This window comes from Tamandua tetradactyla, chromosome 3 (assembly GCF_023851605.1).
Source record: "Tamandua tetradactyla isolate mTamTet1 chromosome 3, mTamTet1.pri, whole genome shotgun sequence".
NCBI lineage: Eukaryota > Metazoa > Chordata > Mammalia > Pilosa > Myrmecophagidae > Tamandua > Tamandua tetradactyla.
In genome coordinates this window covers 95,324,976-95,336,921 of record NC_135329.1, presented here as the reverse complement: position 1 = coordinate 95,336,921, position 11,946 = coordinate 95,324,976, and positions in this window count along the sequence as shown.

Genomic DNA, 11,946 nt, shown 5'->3' with positions numbered 1-11,946 from the left:
AAACAGAGTTGAGAGGTTATCCTGGAGGTTATTCTTACGCATTAAGTAGATATCACCTTGTTGTTCAAGATGTAGTGGAGAGGCTGGAGGGAATTGCCTGAAAATGTAGAGCTGTGTTCCAGTAGCCATGTTTCTTGATGATGATTAAACAATGATATAACTTTCACAATGTGACTCTGTGATTGTGAAAACCTTGTGTCTGATGCTCCTTTTATCTACCATATCAACAGATAAGTAGGACATATGGAATAAAAATAAATAATAGGGGGAACAAATGTTAAAATAAATTTAGTTTGAATACTAGTGATAAATGAAAGCGAGGGGTAAGGGGTATGGTATGTATAATCTTTTTTTGTTTTCTGTTATTGTTTTATTTCTTTTTCTGTTGTCTTTTTATTTCTTTTTCTAAATCGATGCAAATGTTCTAAGAAATGATGAATATGCAACTATGGGATGATATTGAGAATTGCTGATTGTATATGTAGAATGGAATGATATGTTGATATTTTTGTTTGCTTTTATTTTTTTAATTAATAAATAAAAATTTTTTTTTAAATGGTGACTCTGCCACTAACCAGCTGTGTGACCTTGGGAAAATCACCTAACCTCCCTGAACATCAGTTTTCTCATCTGTAAAGTAAGGACATTAGAAGAAATATGTTTATAGATAGGAAGATTCAGCACTTTGAACACGCTGATTATCTCCAAACTGATCTATAAATTCAATAAACTCCCAATAATTTTTTTCATAAAATTTAATAAGACGTTTTAAAAATATATATGGCATAACCTAGAATCTAGGTTTCTAGGGGTAAGGAATGGGAAATTAATGCTTAAAACCTACAGAGTTTCTATTTGGGTTGATGGTAAAGTGTTCGTAATGGATGGTGGTGATGGCAGCACAACATTCTGAGTATAATTAACAGCACTGATGAATATATGTGAATGTAGTTCAAAGGGGAAATTTTTAGGTAGTTTATATGTTACTAGAATAAAAATTTAAAAAACAATATGACTTACAATTGTTCTTTCAGGATCTATAACAAATGTACCACACTAATGAAAGGTGTTAATAAAAGGGTGGTATATGGGAACTCTGTATTTTATGCATGATTTTTCTGAAAATGTACAATTTCTTTATTTAAAATATATATATATATATATACATATATATATTTACCTGGGCAGGTACCAGGAATCGAACCCAGTTCTCGGGCATGGCAGGTGAGAATTCTGCCACAGAGCCACTGTCTCACCACCCAAAATATATATGTTTTAAAATAATAAAATATATATAGCAGTTAAAGGGCCAAAAATAGTCAAGATACTCCTGAAAAAGAATAGGTTGGGGGTAATTTGATAACAAGACTTATCATAGTATAATAGAAATTATATGCTCAGTTAAACAAAATAGAGACCAGCACCAGACCTATCCACAAGAACTGTGCCATGTAACGAACTGGTACTTCAGATAAGTGGAGGCGGGGGTTGGGGCATTGGATAATGGCAATTATCCAAATAGAAAAAAATTAAACCGGATCTTTTCTTCCTCTCTATGTTGCAAATTTTGTAATCAAATCAGATATACTCAAAATTTATAGATGAAAAGATTTCAAAAACTTGCAAAAGAAAATATGAGAGTATTTTTATGGCTTTGGGTAGAAGAGAGAGAAAAGGCACTAACTATAAAAGGAAAGACTAATAAACTCGACTATATTAAAATTAAAAATGTTGTTTATCAAAAGACACCAAAAAGAAAGTGAAAGAACAGACCATAAACTGGGAGAAGGTATTTATGGTATCTATAACTGGTAAAAGATTAGTATCCAAAATATATAAAGAATATCTACAAATGAATAAGAAAAAAGACAATTCAACAAAAAATTAGCAAAACCGTTGTGCCGGTATTATGTACCCCAGAAAAGCCATGTTTTAATCCTGACCCAATCTTGTTTCTTTTAATCCTAGTTCAATTCTGCAGTTTGGAAACATTTGATTAAATTAGCTCTGTGGGAGCTGTAACACACTGAATTGTGGAGATATGACTCCACCCATCATGGGTGGGGCTTGATTAATTTACTGAAGGCCTTTAAAAGAGGAAATATTTTGGAAAAAGCTCAGAGCAAACAGAGCCTACAGAAATGACAGAAGCCTCAGAGCTGACAGAGAGCAGATGTAGATGCTTGAAGAGCAGTTATTTCGAACAGAGACATGGATGTTTGGAGATGCTTGGAGCCCAGCAGCCATCACCATGAGATGTTAAGCAAGCCAGAACCTGAAGAGAGACAGGGAAGGCCAAGAGATGAAAGTCAGCCCCAGAGAGGCAAAGTGAGGAGTCTCCACAGGAACAGAGCCCAAAAGCAAGGGACCAGTACAGTCCAGCCACGTGACTACTCAGCTGTCAGAGGTGTTCCTCACCCTTTGGCCTTTCTTGAGTGAAAGTAATCTCTTGTCAGTGCCTTAATTAGACACTTTCACTTCCTTAGAACTGTAAACTTGCAATATTAAATTTTTCTTTGTAAAAGCCATTCCATTTCTGGTATATAGCATTCCGGCCGCTTGCAAACTAACACAACCATGAATAGGCATCTCTGTTAAGCGGGAACACAAAAACTAGCCCTTTTAGAATCAAGAAAATGCAGTATAAAGAACAGTGAGATACCATTTTATACCCACTTAGCAAAAATGCCAAGTTTTGGGCAAAATATGAATTAACAGCAACTTTTACATTAATATATTAATATATTTCCGATGAGTATTTATTTCTCTGGAAAAAAAGGTCTACATTTTGCAAAACTGAACATTTGGAAACTTGTGACCCAGCAAGTATATACACTTCCAAATACATACATTGGATTAGGGGTTGGCAAACAATGGCTCATGGGACATTTTTTTAAGTAAAGTTTTATTGCACACCCCAGTCACATTCACATAATGCCTATGGTAGCTTTTGTATTACAGCAGCAGAGTTGAGCAGTTGCAATGAGACCATATGGCACACAAAGACAAAATCATTTACCACCCAGCCCTTTACGAAGTTTGCCCACACTGCTTGAGGACTTATTTTGAGCATTATTTTCTTTTTCCCTATAGCTTTTTGCTAGCCTATAATACAGACTTTATTTTTAGGACAGCTTTAGATGTAAAAAAAAAAATTTTTAAGATGTTACAGAGAGATCCCATATATGCTCTCACTCAGATTCCCCAATTATTAACATCTTACATTATGCGATATATTTGTTATAATTTTGGAATCGGTACTGCTATATTATTATTAACTCCAGTCTATAGTTCATTCAGATTTCCTTAGTTTTTATCTCATGCTTTTCTGTTCCTGGATCCCAGTAGGATGGCACATTACATTTAATTGTCATGTCTCTTTAAGCTCCTCTTGGTTGTGTTACTTTCCTAGGCTTTCTTTGCCTTTGATAATCTTGATAACTTTAAGGAGTATTTGTCAAGTTGTCTGTAGAATGCCCCTCCACTGGAATTGGTCTGATGTTTTCACTGGGGTTATGACAGGGGCAGGGGGTTATGCTCCCCCTACTTGAGGGGGAGAATCTGCATAAATTATTCAGAATTCTTTTGCCAGGAAAATTTGTTTCCTCTCCCCCAATTCTTCACTTTTTCAACCATGTACCATATCAGTATAGACTCACGGATTTTTATTTTATACTTTGGATTATGATGCAATACTACTGTATTTTGTCCAAACTGTTCCAGTTTTGGCTATTGGGAGCTCTTTCAGCTGGCTCTTCTGTCCCTTTGAAATACTTCCACCAACGTAGTTTGTTTAGATTTTTGAGCATTTCTGGCACTAGAACATATTCCAAGCTTATCTTATATATTTCTTCTCCCAGTCCTAGAATCAGCCATTTCTCCATGGCCCCTCATTCCTTTCACTGGAGAATGGCATTAGAAACCAAAATCTGGACTATAGGTTAGCTCACTGCTACCAGGGTGTCACTGTTTCTAGGCCCTCTCAGCTGAAACAACAAAGAAATACATGCTGGTATACTGACCCCTGTATATACATACATCTATAAATGTCTCTGTATGTAACTATCTGTATCTGTATTAAACTAAACATGAGTAAAAATACTAGTATCTCCAATTCTAATCCATCACCATACGGTCCTGCTAGTTTCTTCCCCTTGCTCATATGTAAATTCCCACTCCGACAGTGAGACAACTGGCTCCCATCACCAGCAATTTGCTTAATTAACTGCTTAATTATGGTATGCATATATGTTTTGGATGTTATGTGGAATTTCTTCTGTGATGAGATGCAAACACAGAGAGCTAGCCAGCCAAGAGTTCATGAAAGGATAGTTTTGGTAGATCAAACCCCTGCCTGCGGAGAGGGGAGAATGAGGGCAGTGGAGGGGCCCAGGGCTTACCTAACTTAGGCTCCCACAGGGGTCCATGGAGGAGGTGAGAGAGACGGCACACGTGGGTCCCAAGCTCTTGCCTTTATTGTGACCCAGAAGGGAGGGGTAAGACCACCCCATGGATATTGGGGGCTGGCAGTGTCAAACTATACAGTATGAAAAGCAGAAGGGGCAAGGGTCATTTGGAGAAGCTGAGGGCATCTTCTTAACACCCATATATCTTATGGAGATGCATGCTTTGCTAGGAAATTATACAGTGCAAAAGGGCAAGGGGTCATTCAGAAAAGTGGCAGGGGCCATTCAGAGAAGATAAGGGTTGTTCTTACCATCCAAACAATAAGGAGGTGCATGCCTTACTAACCGCAGTTGCCCAGGGCAGGGCTATTTGGGGTGGTCACTCAAAAGTGGAACTTATGACTAGGCAAAAAATGACAAGGCACCAAATATAATCTATTTTATACCAACACAATGTATAGCAGTATCAGAAGTATTAACCTATATCTCCATGGGAAACAACTTTATCAATTAGGGTACAGTGCTTATGTGCAGTCCCCTTTGGCTCCAGTCTTACCCATTTCCAGTTACCTAGGTCGACACCATTTCCCCTATCCATTCCACACTGAGATTGTGTCTCATACCTCTGCAATACAGTTATATTATCTTGTCACAGTGTGCATTCCTTCTGGAACTTCTTGGATCTCCTAAATAACTTTCTTTTAATCTGCATGCATTGAGATTCATTGTGCTATATGGGTTTTGGCAAATGCATCATGTATCCACCATCACCTAGTAGTTTCACTAGTCCCCCTCCCCCCCAAGTCCCCCATACTTTACCTTTTACCTTGTCAACCCTTCTCCTGAAGTGGCTGGTAACCACTTATCTTTTTACTCTCTTCTAGAGACATTTTTACCTGCAGGTACCAAAACACACAAACCAGAATGTTCACAGAAACAAAAAGCTAAAATCAACCCAATCCCATCCATTGATGGGAGAAAAGAGAAATCCATCAGCACATAGAAAAACAATGCACTCTTATACAGCTATGAACAGGACTCAACCCTAGTTAAATGCAACGTGGATGAATCTTTAAAAAAAAAAAAAGTAGTATTAAATGTAAAAGTAAATTCTAGCAGCCTATAAAACAACTTTTATGAAGTTCAACACAAAAAAATCAGACAATATGTTATTTAATAAAATCATTTTGTAAAAGGCAGAAAAATGAGAAACCCAAAACTGAGGGCTGTGCTTACTCCTGGCAGAGGCATGAGAATGGCATGAGGAGGAGAAAACAGGTAAAAGGTAATGTTCTGGGCGGGCCACGGTGGCTCAGCAGGCAGAGTTCTCGCCTGCCATGCCAGAGACCCGGGTTCGAGTCCCGGTGCCTGCCCATGCACAAAAAAAGCTTATGTTCTAGTCCTGGAAGGTAAGTCCATAGGTGTTCATCAGATTGTTATGGTTTTAAACTTATATAGTTGTATATGTACATATGCATATAGATATCTCATATATATCAAACGTTATATAAAAATATTTTAAGTGGGCGAAACAATGCCCACAATATTGTTGTGAGAGTAAATGAGATTGTATATGCAAAGTACTTAGTTTCAATAAATGATAATAGTTGTCTTTGCCACCTTCTCAGAAATCCTGGTTGGCCGCCTCAGCTCTGTGTTTGGGTCATTTCCCTGATCTAGAATGTACACCCAATATGGCCTGTCTTGTAGGTCTCCACCAATAAGGCATGATTTGAGAGTCTTCTCCACTGATGCTTCAACTGCCACTATTTAGACTCACAGACTGGGAGACAGACCGTTAGAGCGCAAAGCTCTAACCCCTTGTTTCCCTCGTGAGGGAACTAGGGCCCGGAGAGGATGGATGGCTTTCCTAAGACTATTCTGCTCTTCTGCAGAGTTGCTGGGCTCAGACACCTATTTCCCGACTCCAAGCCCAGAGCTGTTTCCTTGGGTGAGAAGCAGATTCTCAGCAGTATGGGGCGCCAGACCTAATATTGCAGATGTGGCAGAGCTGAAAGGAGGTGGAGGGGAGCCAGAGGAAGGAGGAAGGTGGAACAAGTGCATTGCAGATACCCTTCTGAGAATTTAGGATTTCTGACGGACTGGCCAGAAGTGGGTGACACCAGCCCCAGTGATGAGGGACTCGCCCTCCGCCGGCTGGTGGTGTAGTACTACTTAGCGGTCACACGATGTCGCCAGAAGCCAGAATTTGAAAATCAGTCAGCAAGGGCTTCCAGCCTCTCTCCAGCCCACCCACCAGAGGGGAAATGTTGCTAAAGCTCTGAATCTCTCCCATGCATGTGACTAACAAGAGAAGGTAACTAATGAAGTCTTCAAACTATTTTCAGAAGTAAAAGGTTACCAGCACTTTCCAAAAGAGAGATATAACGTGAACCTGAATGAAAGTCAAATGTATAATCTAAAAATTTCTAGTGGCCACATTTTGAAAAGAAAAACAAACAGGTAAAATTGATTTTAATAATGCATGCAACCCAACATACCCAAATTATTATATCAACATTCAATCAATATAAAAATATCATTGAGCTATTTTACTTTTCTTTTTGCACAAAATTTTTGCCATCAGGCATATCTTTTAAACCTACAGAAACCTACAGCACATCTAGGCTAGGACCAGCCACATTTCAAGTTCTCAAGAGGCACATGAAGCGAGTGGCTACAGGACAGAGACAAAGTCACATCTGTCAAGTGTGAGAGGAGCAGTTTATACACAGCGCAGGGACCTTGGGACAAAAGAGCATTTATTTGGACAACAAGAATGAATTATCTGACAGCATTGGGACGGCCCGGACGCTGTCCCCAATTTTTTGCCACCTGCTGGACAATGCCTGAAACTCCATCATCTGCCCTTTTTAGGCTTCATATTGTTTAATCCCTAAATGGGACACACACCTCTCACTGCTTTATTCTCACAGGCCAGAGACCTGGAATCTGAGTCCAGGGAACGGTGTGGACCAAGAGGTCCTTTTACCATAGGAAAGGTCACAGGTCAGTGAGGTCAGAGGAACTGACTCTTTCAGTCCAACAGATCTTTGCCATGTAAGAATCGCCATCCTTGTTCCTCTGCCCACCCCCAGCCCCAGAATCTGCTTCCCTGACTCCACCATGGGATGGCTCAGAACAGTTAAATTTGCCAGCCTTACCAACAAACCGGCCTCCCCTGGAGATGAGCTCTCCAAGCTCTGCCTGCTCTTGCTCCAATGCACTGGACCCAGCTCAGCCTGTCCACACTAGGCTGGGTCAGCTCGTCTAGACACGCTTGAGCAATGTTACCGTACAGGAATAGGAGTTGCGTCCACTCTTCTCCTGCAAGCTTGGGGAGGATTGTGGATTGGTGGTTTTTCTAGGTCTCTAACTCATTCTACCCCACAGAGGCGCAGTCAGTGCCGCAGGTTCTGGCAGCACAGGATAGTATGCTCTTATCCGGAGGAAATGCAAGCCTTCCGGTTCCCAGACTCCCACTCCGGTGCCAAAGATCGACAGTGTGGAAACCTCTGAATCCACAGAGAGATTGTTTTCCACACTTGGCATTGCACTGACAGGGCAGGCTTTGCCACATCAGAATATAAGCGCTAGTTCCCGAATAGCCTGCTCAGATCAGAGTGTGTTTTGAAAAGATGTAATTAATCAAAATTGTTAAATGAGGATTTTGGGTCGCAGCCCGTGGTGCACACACAGAAGCCAGCGCAGAACTACAAACGCCAAATAAAGATCACGAGTACCCTGGTAATGAAAATAAGGATAATAAGGCAGGCCCAAGGACCGGACCTCAGGGCTGCATCAGATTTCTACAGCAGGGAAAGGGCCCACTCTTCTGATCAGCATCCTCTCGTTTTTTCCCCCTGCTCCCCATCTCCTGGACTAAACCCCACACTCCCCCACCACCAACAAAGGGAACCCAAATGCCAAGAATTCAATTAAAAAAGAAGTTTTCTATGAAGTTCCTAGAGGAGAGAATGTTTTCTGATTGACAATATCTTCATGAAAAACAAAAAGGCTGACTGCAGCTATTGCTAGAAGCTGGCCTACAAAACTGTGTGTCTCCCTGGGTGACTTATCTGATTTGGAAATGAATTCTTCATGAAGCTGCAAGAATAAAGGGTGGGGCTGGGTAAAATAATCACACACAAACACAAGAACTTGTTTAAAAAGTCACAGAAGTCACATGTGTGAATTAATGTTCCACATTCCCCCAAAGTTTCCCAAACCGTGGTTCACACTCACTGGGCTACAGCCTCAAGGCAGAAAACACACTGGGGACGGGGCACACGAATACTCTTTTTCCCGTTGTCTTGAAGGCGTAACTGCACAATCCAGTGTGGAAACTGCCCGCACACTGCCTGGCTGCCTGCAAAGTTGAGGGTTTCTTGAAGGGAGCACCATATTTTTGAATCACAGGATTGGTTGACTCCTGGGAATTCGAGGGGATTTTGCCTGTGGGTTTTCTGCTTATCAAAAGCATCAGTAAGTGGGATGGCATGGTAGAAAGGGCTCTGCCTGGGACATCAGTCTTTCCCTGTCACTAACAGGTGTGAACTTGCAAACACACACTTCTCTGTGCCTCGGTTTCCCCAACTATAGAGGAGGAGACTGGACATAATGCTATCCATGCTTCTCCTTTTAAAGGAGAAATAACCAGCAAAACATATTTTGTACAGGTGAGTGAAATGACAAATCCCTAAGTTCCTTTCAATTGTGCATGTGTTGTTTTTTTGTTTTCAGTTTCTGACTTTATAAAGCTCTAGTCAAATCTTGACTGTGAAATCTCAGATGGTCAAAACCCCAAAACTTAACACTGTCATTGTTGAAAATATTTCTATTTGAGTGCCCCCTTTTTTTTGTTTTTAAAGAATTATTTGGAAAACCACCTGTTTGGGTACAAGATGTAGGGCGTTTTACTTTTTAAAAGCTGTTTTTGAAATATCAGAACCTACCTTAAACAAAACAAAACACTTCTCTTTTGAAACTTCAAGTAGGCAAGAATTTGCTTCTTTTGAAGGGAAACAATCTGCTGATGTCTTCTCAAAGGGGAAAGGACATGTTATCACACAGCAGTAAAAACAGAAATGGGAACCAAATTGGGGAAGAAAAAAAGAGAGGCAAACTGGAGGAGCCCAAAGTTGTCATTATTCTCCAAGTCACTGAGAGATGAAACAAGGGCAAAGTCAAGGGTGAGGGATGTCATAAAAGTGTCTAGGTGACTCTACAAAACCCCTCAAAGGCCCAGAGATTTCTGGGGTGGAAACTTCCAAAAGCCTCAATTGTGAGTCATTGTAATTTGCTGCCCTCAAAGCCTCTGCTGGTTTTGGCAGAAATCAGTGCCCCAAATCTTAAATCCAGCAGTAGCAGGGATGGTTTTTACTGGGTGCATGGGGGTTAGGGGAATGGGTAGTGGCAAAATTGCCTTATAAGGAAACTGTAAGTCTTGGGAAGGCCTGGTTTCATCATACTACAAGAAATGTTAAAGGAAAACCCATGAACCCCTTGCTCCTCCCAGTCAAGAGTTCAGAGAAAAAAGAAAGTGAAGGATCTCTTTTTCCCCAAAACTGATTTGTTGTCCTTTCCCATCTCTTCGATCATGAAGGGGTAACCCACATAAAAGCAAAGCAGTGTGATTTCTTAACTGAGCCATGGAGAACAGAAGGCACTGTGCTCACAAAAGTCAGATATGACATGGACTTGGCCAAAGCCACTGGACATGACGTGGAGCTTGTTAGAGCCTCTGAGACCTCACGGAGCCCTAAAACCCAAGCTGCATCCAACCGAAGGGGCGGCCACACCCTTAGAATCACCCAGTGCTGGAATCTGGGCTGGGAAGAAACAGACTGTCATGTCCCACCAGCTTTGCAGTGCTTGACTTCCCCCTCTGAACTCAACCTCCCCACTCACTCTGCTTGGATACCTCTACTGATGGGGAACTCACCATTTACAGTCTATTTCGTCACCTCCACTTAGGACCAATGTTCCAGAGTTCGTGGTCATAAGCCCCAATGGGAAGGAGTCCCCACAGCCTCCTCTGTTCCCAGGCTGTCTTGAGCACCAACCCCCATCCTCTGACTTAATCATATCATCTCGATGGGCTGGGGGAGATTGGGAAGAAAGCTTGGAGGAAGGGGGTCTCAGGGAACCAGGCCCTGTGCCCTGGAGATTAAGCAAGTCCTGAACCTGGACGCCCCCTGTTCATTAATCCTTTGGTAGTTCCAAAGAATGCGTCTAGTGAATTGGGAAATATCCCCACCCCCAGCCAAATGTGTAGAAGAAAGGTTGCTGGGATCACAAAGAACAATTAAGAGCCGAACCCCATGACAGCCAGGTGGACTTGACACCCCCCCAGCTCCATCAAGCAGCCAAGCTAGCTCAGCTAGACCCACAGCTACTGTTTACTCACCCTTTGCCTCTTTCCCATCAAGGTTTACACACACGATCCCATTGAATTCTCATGACCATCCCATGGTGCAGATAACATTATTCCCACTTTACAGGATTCCCAACCAGGGTTAAACCGGCCTGTCTGCCAGGTGATGGGCATGACCTGGAATGCCCTCCTTACACACGTGGCCATTCAGAGCTGGGGCTCCGCGGCAAACAGGGTGAATGTACCCCAGGTGCCTTCTAGACTCACAGCGCACTTGGGCTCAGTGCCGGGTATCTGGGGAAGCGCTTCCTGGCACATAATTACCACTATGAAGATTATTATTAGCATTAAGCATTTACGTGACACTTAATATTTTTCAAAGCATTGTACTGTCATTTAATTAGTTTTTCCTTGCAACATTCCTGTCGAGTCCACACATGATGGCTGGGGAGAATAACAGGGGCAAGAGATAAATGCTAAAGGTCAAAGGAGAAAAGGGGGCGACAGCACAGGCTCTGGGCGCCTAACCTCTCTGGTGACCCAGCCAAGGTAAACCACCTCCCCTACTCTCCAGGAATTCTGCATCCCCTCCCAGAGCCCCACTAACACTGTACCTGTGACCTCCAGGAGCAGGTGGGGAAAGGATCTCTTCCTGGATGTATTTTGGCTCAAGGGCCAAAATACTCTTCAAAAAGAAAATATATATATACTGTGTCAAGTTCACACTCATTCAGAACTGCTGACAACCTCAGTCTTTTTCCAAACCTCTCCATTAAAGTTACCTATAAAATTCCAGGATTGTGATTCCCAAACCTAAGACAGCTTCTGATAGGGAGGTTTTAGCAACTGACAAATTCTAATTAGGTCTGTTAAAATAGAGGAGTGGTGTATGAAGCCGGGACTTCCTCGTAAGGGGGGAGTGGGGGTGCTAGGAGTTGGGGTGTAAGGGGCTGGCTTCTCCCCAACCCCTGAGGCCCCCAGGGTCTTTGAGTCACCATGATCTTACCTCGGGGGACAATAAGTACTCCTTGCTGCAAGGCCCCTTCAGCTGCAGAGGAAGGGGGAGGAGGAGGCAAATGTTGGGAACCCAGAGGAGTAAGGAAGGACGATTAAGCTGCGGGGCCCAAAAAGGCCAGGCAACGCCGGCCCCTTCTCGGTGCGCAC